We start from the raw sequence: 18,308 nt of genomic DNA on the forward strand, positions 1-18,308 counted from the left end.
CCATAATCTTCAGTAAGACACCACACAGATACACCACGATCAAGCTTCTGCAATAACTCTGCTCTCTGCGCTATCGATAATGACAGAAGCTTCCTTTTCTGCTTTTCGCTGTTACCCATAGCGACCTCTGCAGCTCTTTTTGACATTTTCACAGTCTTTAAAGTCCAGAGGCATCTGACATCGAGCCATCTATGATGAATCGGAGGCGCTGGACTCTTTTTTTCCCGCTCGTACTTATACAAGTACTGTAAAGTAATTCCACTAATTACCGACGCGGGATATTCAAGTGTGAGTGTGGGTCGCATCAGGACACGTTTGGCGCCAAACGTGAGCTACAGTGAGCAAATGACATCCATCAAAAATATGTTCGGTTTTCAGAGGTTTTCAGTTTTCAGAATTTCAGATACTTGAAACCCCAGATAACAGGGATTTTACTATTTTTAATGTAGTCAGTAGGTGAGAAGTACACAAGAAACCAACTAAACTTGACTGCTTTACAGGGAAGAAAGTCCATAAACTTCGTGCAGAGTTCTTAGGGGGCTACAGCCAAAAATGGTTAAGAATGGGTGTTCTAGATCACACTGGACACGCAATGAAGGTGGTGGAAAGGCGTTATAGCCACTGGAGGACAGTCACTTGCCACTGAGCCCAGATCTCTTCATGTTGCAACAAAATACATGTTGAGCATTTGATTATATGATGTGATCCAAGATGATTGTTGGAGTGTTTACCATGGGAGATTCCACAGTGGAAGAGGCTTTGAATATCAAGGAGAGATTGTTGGACTCTATTGATGGAAATGATCTTTGCCCACATTTATGTGGCAAAAATATTTTGTGGCATGTTTCAGCACAAGGTTAATATGGACAATGCTTCACTCAGTGAGGATCTGTGAATGGAACTCAACAGATGATATCTGCTACCTCCATCCCTATAATTGACATATTGACCTCTGGAATTGAGGTCTTGGACTAAGCTTATACTGACAGTGGAGTCAGTTAAGCCTGTATTGCAGAATCCGAGAATTATATCAATTAGAAGCAGAAAGCCACTCAGCTCTTTGAGCCTACAATCATGGCTGATTATCAACTTCACTACCCTGTTGAGGTTAGATAAATCTGGTGGAATCCCAAACCAGTGTGAGTTTGTCCACAATTAAATGAGACAAGATGAGAGTTTGTTGCCATTTTCATGGGTACAATTTATCAATGCACCAAATGTATTACTTGCTGCAGGCACAAAGGTATGTTAGATACACCAACTTCAACAGCATACGTTGAATTACCACAATATGCTAGAAAAATATATAATAAATATAAAGGACATATAATATATATGTTCAGTTGCTGTTAATGCAAGAAACAAAAGTGACATTTCAGTTTTAAAGACAGATCTTTTGGTGGTCTCGGGATTGTTTAGTGTTAGGATTAGGATGGTACAGGGATGTTCAAGAGCCTGATGGCTTTTGGATAAAATTATTCTTGAACCTTAAGATGCTGGATATTAGGTTCTGTGCCTCTGCCCAAATGGAGCAGTGAGGAGAGATGCTGCTTGATAACAATGTCCAAGACACTTCCCAGGAGTCTGCTGAGATCAGGCTGTCACCAGCTCCTCGCAATCAAGTTATATAACAGGATGATCCTGGAATGTACTTCTCGTCAGTTTTCCATCGCCCAGCAGCTTTGACTTTTTGCTTTTAATAGCAATGCCAAGATGAGGGAAAGGAGGCAGACAGTGGTGGAAGTGATGTTCCACAGTATCTCATGGTATCTGAACTGATCTCATTTAGCATTGCTGTAATAACAAATAGGAAGACAGAAGATCTCTTCAATGCGAATGCAAGATTGTACAGTGGTTCTTCCTTGGAATACCATCAAGGATATCTAAGTCTGTGACATTTAGACATGTGCATGCAGATCATTCCTTTGTATCAGTGTTCACTGCCATATCCCTCAGGATATGGCCATCCTGGTCAGTTACAGCATAGTTGAGCCTTTCCTGGTATTAACGATCTGTTAACCTTCAGCTACCCCTCAATTCCTCTTCAAACTAATATTTGGTGTAGTGCCTGATTCATCAGCTGAGCGAGGGGCCAAAGCTACAATGGTCTATGGGCAGTACAGACACACAGTATATAGAGCAGCTACCTTGGTTACTCTCTCACATTCTGCCCATGATGTGTGGGTTCCCTGAATCTCAAAGATGTGAATAGTGCTGGGTAAAATGATCCCTGTAAATTGCCCCTAAAGTGGAGGTGAGTGATTATTTCTGGGGGGAGTTAGTGAGGAGAAAAAGATGTAATTAGTGAGAATGATGGACTGTGTGGATAAGATGCCCTGTCTCCAATTTGCATGATTATATGCCTCTATGATAAGCAGGGGTTTTATCAGTGATAATGTGAGATTTCATCCAGCCTGAAATCAACAACAATATCTCCTCCCAACTGACTGCAAGTCACAGTGCTCCTTCTATGTGCTTTGTTATGGCAGGACAGGACTTACTGTATTGGAAGATTTAAACCATGCTTTTGCTTTGGATTTAAACCATGCTTTGCTTCTGTAAAGCTGAGAATCAGTAACCTGCTTTGAGACTTAGCAGACATAAGCTAAATTCGACTATAGGGCCCAGAGATACAGTTATCTGACAAAAAGACATCTGTGTACCAAGAATATTTAATATTTAATCTTCCTGCTTGTTAGTATATTGGTTACAGACTGTCAGACAGTGACCTAACCTTGAAGCAAAATATGCTTATCAAAGTGATAAGCTAGAAAGCTGTGTTATTCGATAGAAGCCTAGGCATGCTAGCTTGCTCGCTTATCTTTTTTGTGCTGGGAATAGGTGCTTGAGTAAGCCGTTTTTGGGTAATATAAGCCATGGTCCCTCTGCTGAAGTTTGAGACTCTCCGAGAGGTGGCAACATCTCTCAGCAAGAAGAAGAACTTCTAGAGTCCAGCCAACGTCCCGGTTGGGGGAGGTTGAGAAGCTGCTACCGGCGCCCCGACGACCTACTACAAGTGTGCAGTTGTTGCCGCGCCTCGGCAGTTGGGATCAGTCCAGGCGTTGATAAGTATAATTAGGAAGGGCTTGCATATTGTAGTTTGATATCAGCTTTAGAATTTGTAATAAAGATTTGTATAAACTGAAGTGCTCTTGGCGTGTGTGTCTATTTTCTTTCGGTAGCTCAAACACTGTGACCAATCTAAAACGAACAAAGTGAGAGGTACAAGTTTACCCAGGACACTTACCAAGGCTTGGTAAAAGACCATTACCTGAGAAATATGATTCTGTGACTGTGAACAAAGAACATAGAACATTACAGCCCAGTACAGGCCTTTCAGCCCACGAGGTAGGGCTGACCTCTGTAAATCTAACGTACAATAATTTAACTCTTCCCTCCCTCACACCCATGTCCTCTATTTTTCTTATATCCGTGTGCCTTTGTAAGTCTTATCAACGTCCCTATTGTACCAGCCTCCATCACAACCCCTGGCAATCCATTCCAGACACCCACCTCTCTCTCTGTGTAACAAAAATTACTTCTGACACCTCCCCTAAACTTTCCTCCCTCACCTTAAACAGATGTTATCTGGTATTTGCTATTGTCACATCAGGAAAAAGGTGCTTTTTGTCCACCCTATCTATGCCTCACATAATCTTATGCACCTTTATGAAGTCACCGCTCATTCTTTGTCACTCCAAAGAAAAAAAACCTAGCTCTATCAACCTTGCTTCATGTGGCATTTTCTCCAATCCAGACAACATCCTGATAAATCTCTTCTACATCCTTCCTGTAATTCTTCTTTGGCTTGGCTTCGCGGACGAAGATTTATGGAGGGGGTAAAAAGTCCACGTCAGCTGCAGGCTCGTTTGTGGCTGACAAGTCCGATGCGGGACAGGCAGACACGGTTGCAGCGGTTGCAGGGGAAAATTGGTTGGTTGGGGTTGGGTGTTGGGTTTTTCCTGTAATTAGGTAACTGGAAATGAACAAAATAGTTAAGCATTTCCCATTTTGTTTAAAATATCATGAGAGTTGTTGCTGGGAGTTTATGTAATCATCCATGTGTGCATCAATTCTTGAGGTATATCTACACTCAGATACATCCAAGAGGAAAGAAATTTCACTCTGATCAAAAGGGTGAGACTAGCTAGAGTATTGTGAAGAGGTTTGGTTTCATTTCTTAATAAAAATAATTTAAAAAAATTAGTTAGCCCAGAAAAAGTGAAAAGAAGAATCACTTGACTGGTTCTAGGGGTGGATCTTCTTGGAAACATTTGGATTGATAATTCCTGGGATTGGATGAGATATACCCCAGGTTTCTATTGGAAGGAAGGGAAGAGATTATGAGGCATTGGCATTGATGTTTGCATCCTCCTTGTCCATAGGGGAGATGCTGGAGGATTGTAGAATGGTAAATGTGGTCTCTGTTTAAAAGAAGGGAATTATAGACCCGTGAGTCTTTCATCAGTGGTGTGCAAACTATTGGAGAGGATTAAGGACAGAATTTATGAGCATTTGGAGAAGTACAGTCTTTTCAGGGATAGTCAACATGGCTTTGTGAGGGGAAGGTCGTGCCTCACAAGCCTAATTGAGTTTTTTGAGGAACAAATACAAACTAACAAGAAATTGCTGAAAGTTGGGCAGTAGATGTAGGGCATATGGATTTTAGTAAGGCATATGACAAGTTCCCCCATGGGAGACTTGTTCAGAAAGTCATGAGGCATGGAACCTGAGCTGTGTGGATACAAACTTGGCTTGCCTGTAAAAACAGAAAGTAGTAATGGACAGAAAGTCAGGGACCAGTGAAGTTCTGCCAGGATCTGTTCAGGGACCCCTGCTCTTTGTGATTTTTATAAATGACCTGGAGAAAGAAGTAGAGGGATGGGTCAGTAAGTTTACGGATGATATGAAGATCAGAAGTGTTGCGAATAATATTGAAGGCTGTTATAAGTTACAACAGGATGTAGGCAGGATGCAGAGTTGGGCAGAAAAGTGACAGATGGAGTTCAATCCGGTAAGTGTGAGGTGATGTATTTTGGTAGGTCAAACTATAAAGCAGAGTACATGGTTAATGGAAGGATATTTAACAGTGTGGAAGAACAGAGGGATCTTGGAGTTCAAATCCATAGATGTCACGCAGGTTGACAGAACAGTTAAGAAGGCCTATGGTATGCTGGGTATCATTAATTGGGGGATTGAGTTCAGTGAGGTCATGTTGCAGCTCTTTAGATCTCTGGTGAGATCACACCTAGAATATTGTGTTCAGTTCTGACCACCTCATTTCAGGAAAGATCTAGAAGCTATGGGGAGGGTGAAGAGATTTACCAGGATATATTATATGAGGCTAGGTTAGCAGAGCTAGAGCCTTTCTCTTTGAGCGAAGAAGGGTGAAAAGTGACTTAACAGAAGTCTACAAGTTTGAGAGGCAGAAATAAGGCTGGCACCCAGCACCTTTTTCTCAGGGAGTGTACAGAGGACATCTGTACAAGGGGGGAAGGTGCAAAGGAGACATTAGTGGTAAGTTTTTTTTTTAAACGCAGAGAGTTGTGGGTTCCTGGAATGCATTCCCAGAGGTGGTGGTGGAGGCTGGGACAATAGAGGCATTTAAGAGACTTTAGGTAGGTATACCTGCATATTGGTCAGCACATCGTGGGCTGAAAGGCCTGTACTATGCTGTAATGTTTGATGGAGTTGCCATGTGAGTGATAAATGAAATCAGGCCATTTACATTCCAAAGTTTAAAATCATGAAACTTCCTTGTAATGTACTGAATTCTTACGAGGCTCAATGTGTTACCTGAAGGGAAGATGCTTCTGACTGTGGAAGTCAGGCTCAGTATTAGCAGTAGGTTGTTTAGGACTAAGATAAGGAGTATTTTCTACATGCTGAGAGTGGTTAACCTATGGGAAACACTCCCTCGGAGGTCAGTGAAGGACCAGTCACTGAGTGCATTCAAAACAGTGCTTGATCAACCTCCAGTTGTTAAGGGAATCAGGGATATAGAGATAGTGTTGGGAAATGACTGAATGACAGAACAAGTTTGAGGGCCAAATGGTAAAATTGTTTTTTAAAATTTTTAAATTTAAAAATGTTTAAACCCCAATTACATTTAACAATTAATAATGAATTATATAGCAAAACAATACGTACAGTATGTATAACCTTAATCCCCCCCCTCCCTCTCCACCACCCTCTAATCTCTCCCATGCCACCCCTAACCCCTAAGAAAGAAAGAAGAGAAGGAGATTATCAAAATTACATATGCATCTTCAAAATCAACTACTGTGGAGCTGAAAATCACCACCAGGATGAGTTATAGAGCATTCTAAATCTTCAGACTAACATACTAAAGATATGGGCTCCATAGTTTAAAAAAAATGAAATTTATCACGTAAACTATGTTATTTTTTCAAGTGGAATACAAGTTCTCAACTCTGTATGCCATCTTTGCATTCCTAAATCTATATCAGATTTCTAAGTAGTAGCTACATACTTCCTAGAGATAGCTAAAGCTAATTGTAAAAATTCAATTTTGAACATAGTAAAACCTAACAACATAGCAAAGTCTAACCATTTTAATATTACCCAATAAAAATAACATTGGATCCAACAGGAGTTTTACCTTTAATATTTTCTCCAAAAATATTTTAACTTGTGTACATTGCCAAGTATAGTGAAGAAAATGAACCTATTTCTTGACCATATCTAAAACATAAATCTGATAATGTTAAATATTTTTTAAATTTTGAGGAGTTAAATATTGTACCAGCCTATCTCTTACATTAATAATTTTGGTCATTATTGTCTTTACATAACATTTTCCAATCATTTTCATCTACCTATCTAAATCAATTTCCCATCTCAATCTTGATTTGTGAATATTTAAATTAGGTGCTTTTCTTTGGAGTAATTAGTACATTTCTGAAATAAATTTATTTGTATCTCCTTTAGTAATCAATATTTCTAATTTAGTCTGTCTAGGTAATCTTAAATTTTGACCTAATTTATCAATTAAAAAAGCTTTAACCTGATAATAACAAAAAAAGTATTATTTGGGATATTAAATGTTTACTTCATTCATTGGAAAGAAATAAAATAACCAGCTTCAAAACAATCTTCTATTGTTTTAATCCCCATTTGATTCCAGATCTTCAAAAATTGATTATTAATAGTAAAAGGGAAAAGTTTATTTTAATATAAAGGCATTTTACATGAAATCAAACCTTTCCCACCTATCTCATAATCTATTTTATTCCATAGTTCAATTAAATGTTTCAATATAGGTGGATCCTTAATACTAATTAATAATTTAAAATTCCATTTATAAATAAATTATTCTATAAATTTTTCATCTAATTTACTTAATTCTATTTTAGCCCATGTTAAAGATTTATCTAAATCAAATATTCCATTAATAAACTTCAATTGGGCAGCTTTATAATAATTTTTAAAATGTGGAAGTTGAAAGCCTCCTAATTCAAACTTACAAATTAATTTTTCCAAACAAACTCTAACCATTTTCTCTTTTCACAAAAACATCGTAATAATTGAATTTAAATTCTTTTAAAAATTCTGAGGTACTCTGCAAGGAATAGATTGAAAAAGATATTGAATCCTTGGAAAAATATTCATTTTAATACAATTTACTCCACCCATTAAAGTTGTATGTAAATAATTCCATCTATTTTAAATCATCTTTAATTTTATAAAATAATGGTAAATAATTCAATTTATATAAATTATCCACATTTTTATCAATTTTAATCCCTAAATATTTAATTCCTCTATCTGACCATTTAAATTGGGCAATTTGTTTACATTGATTATAATCCCCTCAACTAATGGCATAATTTCACTCTTATCCCAATTAATTTTATAACCTGATATTTCACCATATTCTTTCAATTTCATACACAATGAACACAAAGAATTCCAAGGATCTGGAATATAGACCAAACCATTATTAGCCAACAAATTAATCTTGAATTCCTCACATTGAAACATAGAAAATAGGTGTAGGAGTAGGCCATTTGGATCTTCAAACCAACATCGCAATTCATTTTGATCATGGCTGATCATCTACTCAGTATCCAGTACCTGCCTTCTCTCCATAGCCTGATTCCCTTAGCCACAAGGCCAGAACTAACTCCCTCTTAAATATAGAAAAGGAACTGGCTTCACATATTCATCACTTTATGAGGGAAAAAAAAATCTCATCTCAGTTCTAAGACTTCCTCCTCCCTGGTTCAGGTCTTCCCCAACAACGGGAACAACCTTTCTGCACCTACCCTGTCCAATCCCTTAAGAATTTTATACATTTCTTTAAGATCCCCCCTTAATCTTCTACATTCCAGCGAGTATAAGCCTAGTCGATCCAGCCTTTCTTCATATACAAGTCCTGCCATCCCTGGTATCAATCTAGTGAACCTTCCTTGCACTCCTTCTATGGCAAGGATGTCTTTCCTCAGATAAAGAGACCAAAACTGTACACAATACTCCAGGTGTGGTTGTAGTGAGTCAAATGACTCAAAGACTTGTTGCCTCAAACCAAGGCTTTTATTAACAAAAGACTGGAGCGTAGTACATCGAGGTCGACCAGTCCAGACTGACCTGGGTCTGGTTAGGAGCAGCCCTTTATGACCTGCCAGTAGGCGTGGCTATGGCTCTTAGCCAATCACTATTACTATATATAAATATAGACAAATATATTCATTGTTGATAGTATCCTGTACTATCACATTCACCCCTTCTTTAGGAACTGACCCTGGGGTGAGTAAATAAAAGAAAAGAAAAGGGGGTATAGCATGCAGTGTTCAAGGGCTGTAACGGTTAGGAGGCCTGATAGTCCAACATGATCGCCATGATGCCGGGATCAGGGTAACTGGCAGAGTATCATCGCTGGGATCCACGGGTGTGGTCGCAGTCTCACCTAGTCCACAGTCGTCATTGGCCTTGGGCTGGTCCAATACGCTGCCATTGTCATCTGCTAGGTGCTGCTGCTCCTGTTGTCCTGGCATGTAACCTAGGGGAGGATTGGATGGAGGTTGGGGTTGGAACGTGACAATGTTAGACCTGGCTTGAGCCAGGGTCCCTTACCGAGACCGTGTCCTCTCACCCATCCGGGTACTCGATATAGGCGTAGTGCAGGTTCGCATGTAACAGGATTACCCAGTCAACTGGGGGTCGTTATTCGACTAACAAATATGATGTCTCAGCAGGACAGGTCCAGGTATGGTCGTTCCCAATTCTGACTACCGTGGGAATGAGAACATACGTTCGTGCAGGGTAGCATTGGTGGGAGTCCATAACAGGGACCTGATGGGAGTGTAGGGCATTTGGGAGGATGTCCTGCCATCGAGTGGTGGGGAGGCCTTTGGACCAGAGGGAAAGTGTGACTGCTTTCCAGACGGTGGCATTCTCCCTTTCAACCTGCCCATTACCATGTGGGTTGTAGCTAGTGGTCCTGCTCAAAGCAATACAGCGCTCCAGAAGGTACTGCCTCAGCTTTGCACTCATAAACAAGGACCCCCTGGTCACTATGGATGTAACTGGGGTACCTGAAAATGGCAAAGATGCTGTACAGTGTGTTTATGACTGAGGAGGCGGTTATGTCCAGGCAGGGGATAGCGAACAGGAAGCGGGAGTACTTGTTGGTCACCGTGAGAATGTAGGTTTTACAGTTCATCGACTAGTCCACACTGAGACGTTCGCAGGGCCGAGTGGCTTTAATGACATGGGTCTTCTCGGACTGGAAGAAGTTGGGCTTGCACTCAACACATACTGGACAGGCTTGGGTCACGGAGCAGATCTCCTCAACCGTATCGGGTGGGTTGCGGGCCTTTACAAAGTGGGCGAATCTGGTGACCCCCCCCGGGTGACAGAGCTCCTCATGGAGTCTCTCCAGCATGTCCCACGGGAAAGGGCGTCAGGCGGCTCATTGAGTTTGCCAGGCCGGTACAGAATGTTCGATTCTCCACCTGGCAATCTTGTTATTTTTGATCTTACCCTGCTGGTTGTTGCTAAACACAAATGAGACAGCATGTTGGTCGGTCAGCAGTGTAAAGCGGGAATACAGATATATCATTCCCTGAAAGTGGCATCACAGGTGGATAGGATTGTAAAGAGAGCTTTTGGCATTTGGAGTTCCATGTCAAAGTAAATAAAGATTGTCTTTTACCACTGAGGGTAGGTGAGATACAAACCAAAGAACATGGGTTAAGGGTGAAAGCGGAAAAGTTTAGGGGAATATAAGGGGGAACCTCTTCATACAGAGAGTTGTGTTAGTGTGGAATAAGCTACCCACTGAGGTGGTGAATTCAGGGTTAATTTTAACATTTAAGAAGCATTTGGACTGGTACATGGATGGGAGGGGTAGGAAGGCTATGGTCTGGGTGCAGGTTAGTAGAGCTAGGCAGAAAAATAGTATGGCACAGACTGGAAGGGCCAAAGGGCTGTAATGTTCTATGTTTCTAAGGAAAACCTTCCATTTTTTCAGCCAGGTTTCACAATCTGAAGACATCCGCAGTATGTTTTTACAACCAATGTCTGTGCTCATATGTAGGCATCACAACAATCTATCTATAAGCTTCTACTGACTGCAGGCAGGTGATGACAGATAATTAATCCTCTGCAGTGAGGAATGCTTTAAATCAAATTAACAGCAGTTCATTGATGTCCTCCAATCCAGGAATGTTGATCCCATGGTGTGAATCTTTTGGGGTCAATTGAAAGCCTGCTTCTAAATTAGTGTTTAGTTAAACCAGTGGAGAATGATTCATAAGGAATTCTATTTCTGAGATGTTGCTTGGGACATGCAATAAATATTGGCTCTGAATAAAAATAGTTTGATTGTGATAATGTGTTTAATGTCATAGCCTGTCAAAAATATGAACATCTACACTAAAATTTTTACTTGCTGCAGTGGAACAGGTACTTGTTGAAAAAGAGCGTAATAGTAAACTAATTTAATTAAATTGAAAGAAGCAATAAATATATGTGATGGATAATAAATATTCACAGCCATCCTGGTACAAAAAGTGGTGTTACAATAGTGTAGACAGTCCCTTTGTGGTGTAGGATCAGTCTTTGATTAATGTAACAAGAGGAAGTTTAAGGATCTGATAGTTGTTGGAAAAAACTGTTCTTGAACCAACAGGTGCTGGTTCTACCTCTCCTTGAAGATCACCATTTCATCATCATCATTGCTGAACAGTTTACAGTTTTGTGGCCACAGTTGACTGGTGTGTTTACACTGCAGCAAAACAGGTTGAGCAACCGTTTCACAGCACCAGCGACCTGGGTTCAATCCTGATCTCTGATGCTGTCTGTGTGGAGTTTGCATGTTTGCCCTGTGAACCAGTGGTCTTCTTCTGAATGCTTTACCATCTTTTCATCTCCCTGTTGCTTGTGGTGGGTTGATTGTCTTCTTTAATTTACCCCAAAGTAGATGGGAAGTCGATGGAGAACAGGTTAAGGGAAAATAAGTGGGGTCACAGAATTGGAGGGAACTTTCTGAGAATTGAAAAACCTGATGAACCAAATGTTCTTCTGTATCATGAAGTAAGATGGAACCAATTTTTCCTGGACTAATTTCCAGGATTATAAGATCTTGGAAAAGAACAATATAATACAATAAAATAGAAAGAATTACTTTAAAATCAAAACAGAAATATTATGAATTGGGAGATAAAGTTCTGCCATGGCAATTAAAGGCAGACGAGACATCAAGGATGATTAATGCAATCCAAATAGAAGCTGGTAAATTAACATACAATCCAAAATAAATTAATGACACTTTAAAACAATATTATATAAAACTGTATAAATCAGAATTGCTAGGTGACTCAAGTGAGATAGATGAATTTCTCTCAGTGATTGAATTGCCAAAATTGGAAAATAAAGATTAGTTGGAATTGGATACCCCCTTTACCAGAGAAGAGCTTTGAATATATTAAAGGTGATAAATCACTGGGGAAGGATGGTTTTCCGCATTTTACAGACAATTTAAAGACATTTTGATGTCTCTTAACATGGATGTGGTAGGCCAGGCTGCAGAGATTCAGACTCTCCCAGAATATTTCTGAATAGCTATTATTATATCGCTACCAAAAAAGGTCAGAGATCTGCTAAAGCCGTCTTCATATATGTCTATTTCTTTATTAAATGTGGATTACAAGATTCTGGCTAATGTGCTAGCTAATAGACTAGGGCAATATTTACCTAAATTGATAAATCTGGATCAGGTAGCTTTGTTTAAAAAAAAGTCTCTCTGCGGATAATTTGGGCAGATTATTCAGTATAATTAATCTGGCTAAGTATAAAGTGAATCCGAATATAACTATCTTTAGATGCAGAAAAGGCATTTGATCAGTTAGAGTGGTCATTTATACTCAATGTATTAGAAAAGTTTGGAATGGGCTGAATATTTATTGGCTGAATAAAAACCCTTTATCATAAGCCATGGGCCAAAATTATAACTAGTGGTCAGATGTTGTTGATGTTCCCTTTGAGTTGATCCAGCAGGAAGGGGTGTCCATTGTATCTAGGTCTCTTTGTTTTGGCAATTGAACCATTAGTGAGGTTATAAAGAGGGATCTGGACATAAAGGGATTTAGAATTGGGCAGGAAGAGCATAAAAATAATCTGTTTGCAGACTATGTACTGTTGTATTTATCAGACACTATTGAGTCTTTGGCTAAAATACAGACCACACTGGAGAAATATCAAAGAGTTTATGGTTACAAAATTAATTTGGAAAAAAGTGAAATAATGCCATTAACAAATTTTGATTGGGGAAGTGTAGCGTGATAGTGCAGGTGGGAGATGTGGGAAGATACCTCTCCTGGCAGAAATATTCAAAACCCGATCCTAAAAAGTTTTTCTGAACAAAACAACAATACAAAGCATTTTTGGAATCATTGTTAACATTATTTAAAGCAGTTATGACGAAAATAAAGCAACCAGCTGGGAAAAAACGGTCCCAAAACAAACAGTAAGTAGTGAAGAACTTGGGCCTACCTTAGAAATGGAGCTTGCGGAGTCAATTCCTCTTCCACCAAGATCAACGAGACAGCTTCCACCTAGTGTCCAGGTGACTCTGTTGCCGTCACATCAGAGCTCCAAGGAAAATGACGCTGGAGCTCGTAAACATTTTCCTCCTGAGTAGTCGCAGGGTTCGATTCTCCCTGCGAGATTTGGGGGGGGGAGTGTTGGTGGGGCTGACTCCTTGCAGCCCAGTGGTGTTGGACTGCTGAGGGAGAGGCCTAGACCTTGCAGACAGGTGGAATTGCTGTCCATGTCGACAGAGGAGGAGGAAGAAGACATCACTACAGTGGCTGAAGAAGAAGAAATCTTCCCAACAACTGAAGAAGAGGAAAGAGGAAACAGGGTAGGCCCTTGACTAAGACTGTTTAATATATTGAGAGTAAAACTGGGCCTGCAACTTATGTAGACCCACCAAGCCAGTTTTATATTTTAACTAATCAAATGAAAACAATGTCAACCCAAATGAGTTAATGTTATTCATCTATGAAGGAACAATTTAGTAGTAAAATTTAGTAGTACAATTTAGTAGTAAAATTTATTAGTAAAAGTTAAGAAACAGTTTTCTAGTGAGGTTGATAAATTGGAAAAAAGAGATAGAAAATTTTGAAAAAGATTTACAGCACAATTCAAGAAGATACAATTAATTGATAAATAAAAAATTGCATTATAATTCATTACAGACATGAAATAGAGAAATTATTACAAAGAACTAGACAAGAATATTGTGAATTAGGGGACAGAGCCCATAATGTATTCGCATGGCAATTAAAGACAAAACAGACACCTAGAACAATTAATGCTATTGGGAAAAATTCAAAAATTACATGTAAACCCCAAGATATAAATGATGATTTTAAGGAATATTATATGAAATCTTATACATCTGAATCTGAAAAGGATGAGGTTAAAATTGATAATTTTTTAGCTGACCTTCAGCTACCTTTTTTGAGCATTCAAGAACATAATCAATGCCTAATGGAAAATCTCCTGGTAAAGATGGATTTAAATCTGAATTTTATAAAAAAAATGCAATATTTATTAATGGCTTTATTAATGGATATATTGAAACAAACAATGGTCTTTCATTCTTTACTGGATTCTTTTTCTCAGGAAATTATAACTTATTCTTAGGAAAGGCAGAGATCCTTTAAATACTGGATCATATAGACCTTTTTTTTGTTAAATGTTGATTATAAAATTGTAATTAAGGTTCTAGCAAATAGATTATTGAATTACTTACAGGTCTAATTCATTTAGATCAAGCTGGAATTATTAAAAATCACTATTCTGCAGATAATATTGTAAAATTAATTCATTTGATTCATATTTCTCAGGAGAAATCCAACTTAACAATAGTTCTTATCATTAGATGCCTAAAAAGCATTTGATAAGGTAGAATGTAATTTTTTTTATTTAAAGTATCGGAAAAATTTAGGTTTAGACCAATGTTTATAAGTTGGATTGAATCTTTATATAGAAATTTTTCTGCCAGAGTGGTGACAGATGGCCAAATATCATAGTCTTTATTATTAAAAAGATCTACTAGACAAGGTTGCTCTTTGTCTCTGGCACTGTTTGCATTAGCGATTGAACCTTTGGCTCAATTGATAAGACAAGATAATAATATTAAAGGTATTAAAGTGAAATCTGAGGAGTATAGGATTAATTTATTTGTTGATAATGTTTTGATTTATTTAATATAACCCCAAAATTCTTTAAAATTGTTATATGAAAGATTGAAACAATATGGTACAATATCAAGTTATAAAATTAATTGGGAGAAGAGTGAGATTTTATCACTGATTGATGCTGATTATATCAATTGTAAAAAGATCATTCAATTTAAATGGGCAGACCAAATTAAATATTTAGGTAGTAGGTTGGATAAGAATTTAGATAATTTATACGAGTTAAATTATTTACCTTTATTTCATAAAATTAAAAGTGACATATAGATGGAAAGGTTTACCATAACATTAGTAGACAGAGTTGTTTGTATCAAGATGTATATTTTTCCTAGATTACAATATCTTTTAAAATCTATTTTTTTCAAAGTTCCTCCAAAGTTTTTTAAAGATCTGAATTCTATAGTTAGGAAGTTTTTGTGGAAAGATAAAATGGTTAGGGTATCTTTACAAAAATTAACTTGGAGGTGTGAATTGGGAGGTTTGCAACTCCTGAATTTTTAAAATTAGTATAAAATGGCAGAATTGAAATTTATTAATAGAATGTTTGATTTGGAAAATCCATTGGTATGGGCTAATATTGAGTTATCCAAAATTATCAGAATAAACTTTTTTCTTTTACTCTTAATAACTAGCTTTTGAAAATATGGGATCAGAAAGGAATTAAGACTGAACAAGATTGTAATGAAGTGGGTTATTTAATTTATTTTCAAAGAATGAAGGGAAAATATGAAATACCACAAAGTATGCTCTTTTGTTATTATCAAATTAGAGCTTCATTATTGCATAATTTTGGACATACTTTGAGGTTGCCAAGGCAGTCAAAATTTCAAATTTTACTAATGGAAGGTGGGAAGAAAAAACTTGTATCTGAAATTATTTGTTATTACAGAATAAAATGCATAAATCTAGATTAAAGTGGGAAAAAGATTTGGGAAGAGCAATTGATCAGGAAGATGGGAGAAACATATGTAAAGATAGTATGACTAAGATTATTAATTTGAGATATAGATTAGTTCATTATAATTTTATACACCAGTTATATTTAACTCCTGAAAAATTAAAGAGATATAATTTAATTCCTTCAGATTTATGTTTTAGGTGTCATAAAGAAGTAGGTTATTTTTTACATTCTATTGGTTATGTGACACTGTTAAACCTTTTTGGACACGACTTAAAGAATCTTTAGAGAAAATTTTTAAGATTGAATTGTCGATGGAACCAACATTATTTTTATAAGGTAATGTTAAAATGTTGGGTTTGAAATTGAGATTAAGTAGGTATCAAATTGTGTTTTTAAGATTAGCTTTGGCTGTAGCGAGAAAATGTGTAGTGTTTTATTAACATTGAAATTTCACATCCAAAAATACAGAGCACATCTTTCCTGGAACCAACACACCAATGACATCATGAAGAAAGCTTCTACTTCCTCAGGAGTTTGCGGAGGAGCTAGTGGAGTTGTTCAAGTGAACCGGTACGGACTTGAAGGGCCAACATGGCCTGTTTCCATGCTGTAAACGGTTATATGGTTATGGTTATATGATTACTTGGAAAAATTAGATTGATTTAAGTTTGCAACGATGGCATATGGAATTGAGATCATGTATTCCATTGGAAAAGATAACGTACAATTTACGTGATTGGAGCCCCTATTTGGATTATACGGGTTTAAAGTTTTGAACTTTCTTTGGCCCTTTGTAGTGGTGTTACCCTAATTTGTGGTATTTAGTTATGTTATTGATGGGTCTATCTCATTTCTTTCCTTCTATCTTTGGGGTTGGGGTTAATGGGGAGGGGGAGGGAATGGAGGGAGGGTTAGTGGGGTGGAGGGGATGTGATGAGGGTAGGGGGAATTTGTATGTGAATTATTATACCTGAACATCTTTGAATGTATTGTGGTTTAAAATTTTAAATACAGTATTTAAAAAACAAATTTTGATTATGAAAAATGCCAAAAAATAAATGGAAATTGGAAGGAATTAAATATTTAGGAATACTATTAGATAATAACTTACCAAATTTGTACAAACTTAACTGTCTCCCTGTGCTTGGAAAGATACAAGACAGTCTACAAAGATGGAAGAATTTGCCTATTACTTTAGTTGGGAGGGTTAACTGTGTGAAAATGAAAGTGATGCCAAGACTGCAATATCTCTTCCAGTTGTTGCCTATTCCATTGCCTTGGAATTAAAAAAAAAGATATTTATTGGTCATATAAGACAATTTCTTTGGAATAATAAAGTGCCTAGAATCTCGATGGAGAAATTGCCGTGGGATTATAAATTGGGGGGGGGGATTCATACTGCCGGAGTTTAAAAAGGTATTATCTAGCAGCCCAAATGAGGTTCCTTTCATCCTTCTTAAGAAGAGAGCTCTCCTCATAGATCCAAATAGGATTACATACAATGAGGGAGGCAGCAGTGAAGGATTTTATTTACAAATAGAATGTCAAATTAATAACAAAAAAATGGATAACCCACTTTAATACATATGATTAAAATTTACATGAGATTAGTGAATGTATTGGAAAAAAAAGTAGGGATATCACCAAAAGCACCACTGTGCTAGAATGAATTATTGCCTATGAATTTAGGTAATAAAATTCTAAATATTTGGTATGAGAAAGGAATTAGGCATATTGAAGATTGTTACAAGGAAGGACTACTTACGTCCCTTGAATAATTAAAACAGAAATATGATTTGTAGAATGGAACCTTCCACGCTGCCTTCAGTTAAGCTCTTTCTTGTGAGAAAGATGGGGCCTCACAATGGTTCTGCCCTTAAGTAATGAAGTGGAAGGGATGCTTTGGGTGAGAAATACATCTAAATTTATAACTAGGATATATTTTGTACTCCAAGGGGGAAGTGCTAAGCCAGGACTACAAAGCTTGAGAGAGAGGTGGAAGTTGGACCTGGGTATTATAATACTTGAGTGGCGTTGGTCTGATTGGTGTTTGGTTAGTATGACATCAGTGATCAAAGCGAGATATGGATTGGTTCAATACAATTTTTTTTACATCAATTATATCTTCTGACACAAAAACGACATAAATCAAAATCTGAAATATCCGAAATGTACTTCAGATGTGGCGTTCTACCTTATTATGTGCAAAGTTAAGACCATTCTAGTATGATATCGCTGAAAGACCAACAAGATTAACTTTCCCATATGATCCAGAGATGTACCTTATGGTCATGAGCTACAAACTGATGAAATTTCAAATTTGTTTTGTTAAAATAGTTCTGGCAAAGAAGTGTAGAGCAATCACGTGGAAATCCGACTCTCCCCTTCTATTGCTTGATGGGCTGCAGAGTTACGTAGTTGTATACCCATGGAGAAAATTAGTTACAAGTTAAAGAATAAAAATGGCACAATCATTAAGATATGGCAACTGTACTTGGATTATGTAGGGGTCCAATTATAAATGTATGTTACAATGTGATGTCCCCGAAAAAGAATTATGAAAAATGAGAGCTCTGATGGTACATGAAGTTATATTTTTGTATTTATTTTGTGGGGGGGGGGGAATTTTGTAAATATTTAATTTACTTTATGTGTATAAAAGTTTAAAGATTGTG

General features: G+C 37.5%; 1 protein-coding gene across 3 annotated transcripts in view; it reads left to right on the forward strand.

Moving 5' to 3' along the window:
• Nucleotides 1–18,308, forward strand: part of LOC138754961 (prorelaxin-like) — a 37,630-nt gene that overhangs the window by 4,169 nt on the left and 15,153 nt on the right. For 2 of the 3 annotated variants that reach the window (XR_011351967.1, XR_011351966.1), the window contains exon 2: nt 16,102–16,203. The exons of the other annotated variant lie outside the window; for it this stretch is intronic. The gene's annotated coding sequence lies outside the window, so the exon portion shown is untranslated. The remainder of the gene's footprint in view (nt 1–16,101; nt 16,204–18,308) is intronic. 3 annotated transcript variants of the gene reach the window in all.

The sequence above is a fragment of the Narcine bancroftii genome, chromosome 1 (assembly GCF_036971445.1).
Source record: "Narcine bancroftii isolate sNarBan1 chromosome 1, sNarBan1.hap1, whole genome shotgun sequence".
NCBI classification, from domain to species: Eukaryota; Metazoa; Chordata; class Chondrichthyes; order Torpediniformes; family Narcinidae; genus Narcine; species Narcine bancroftii.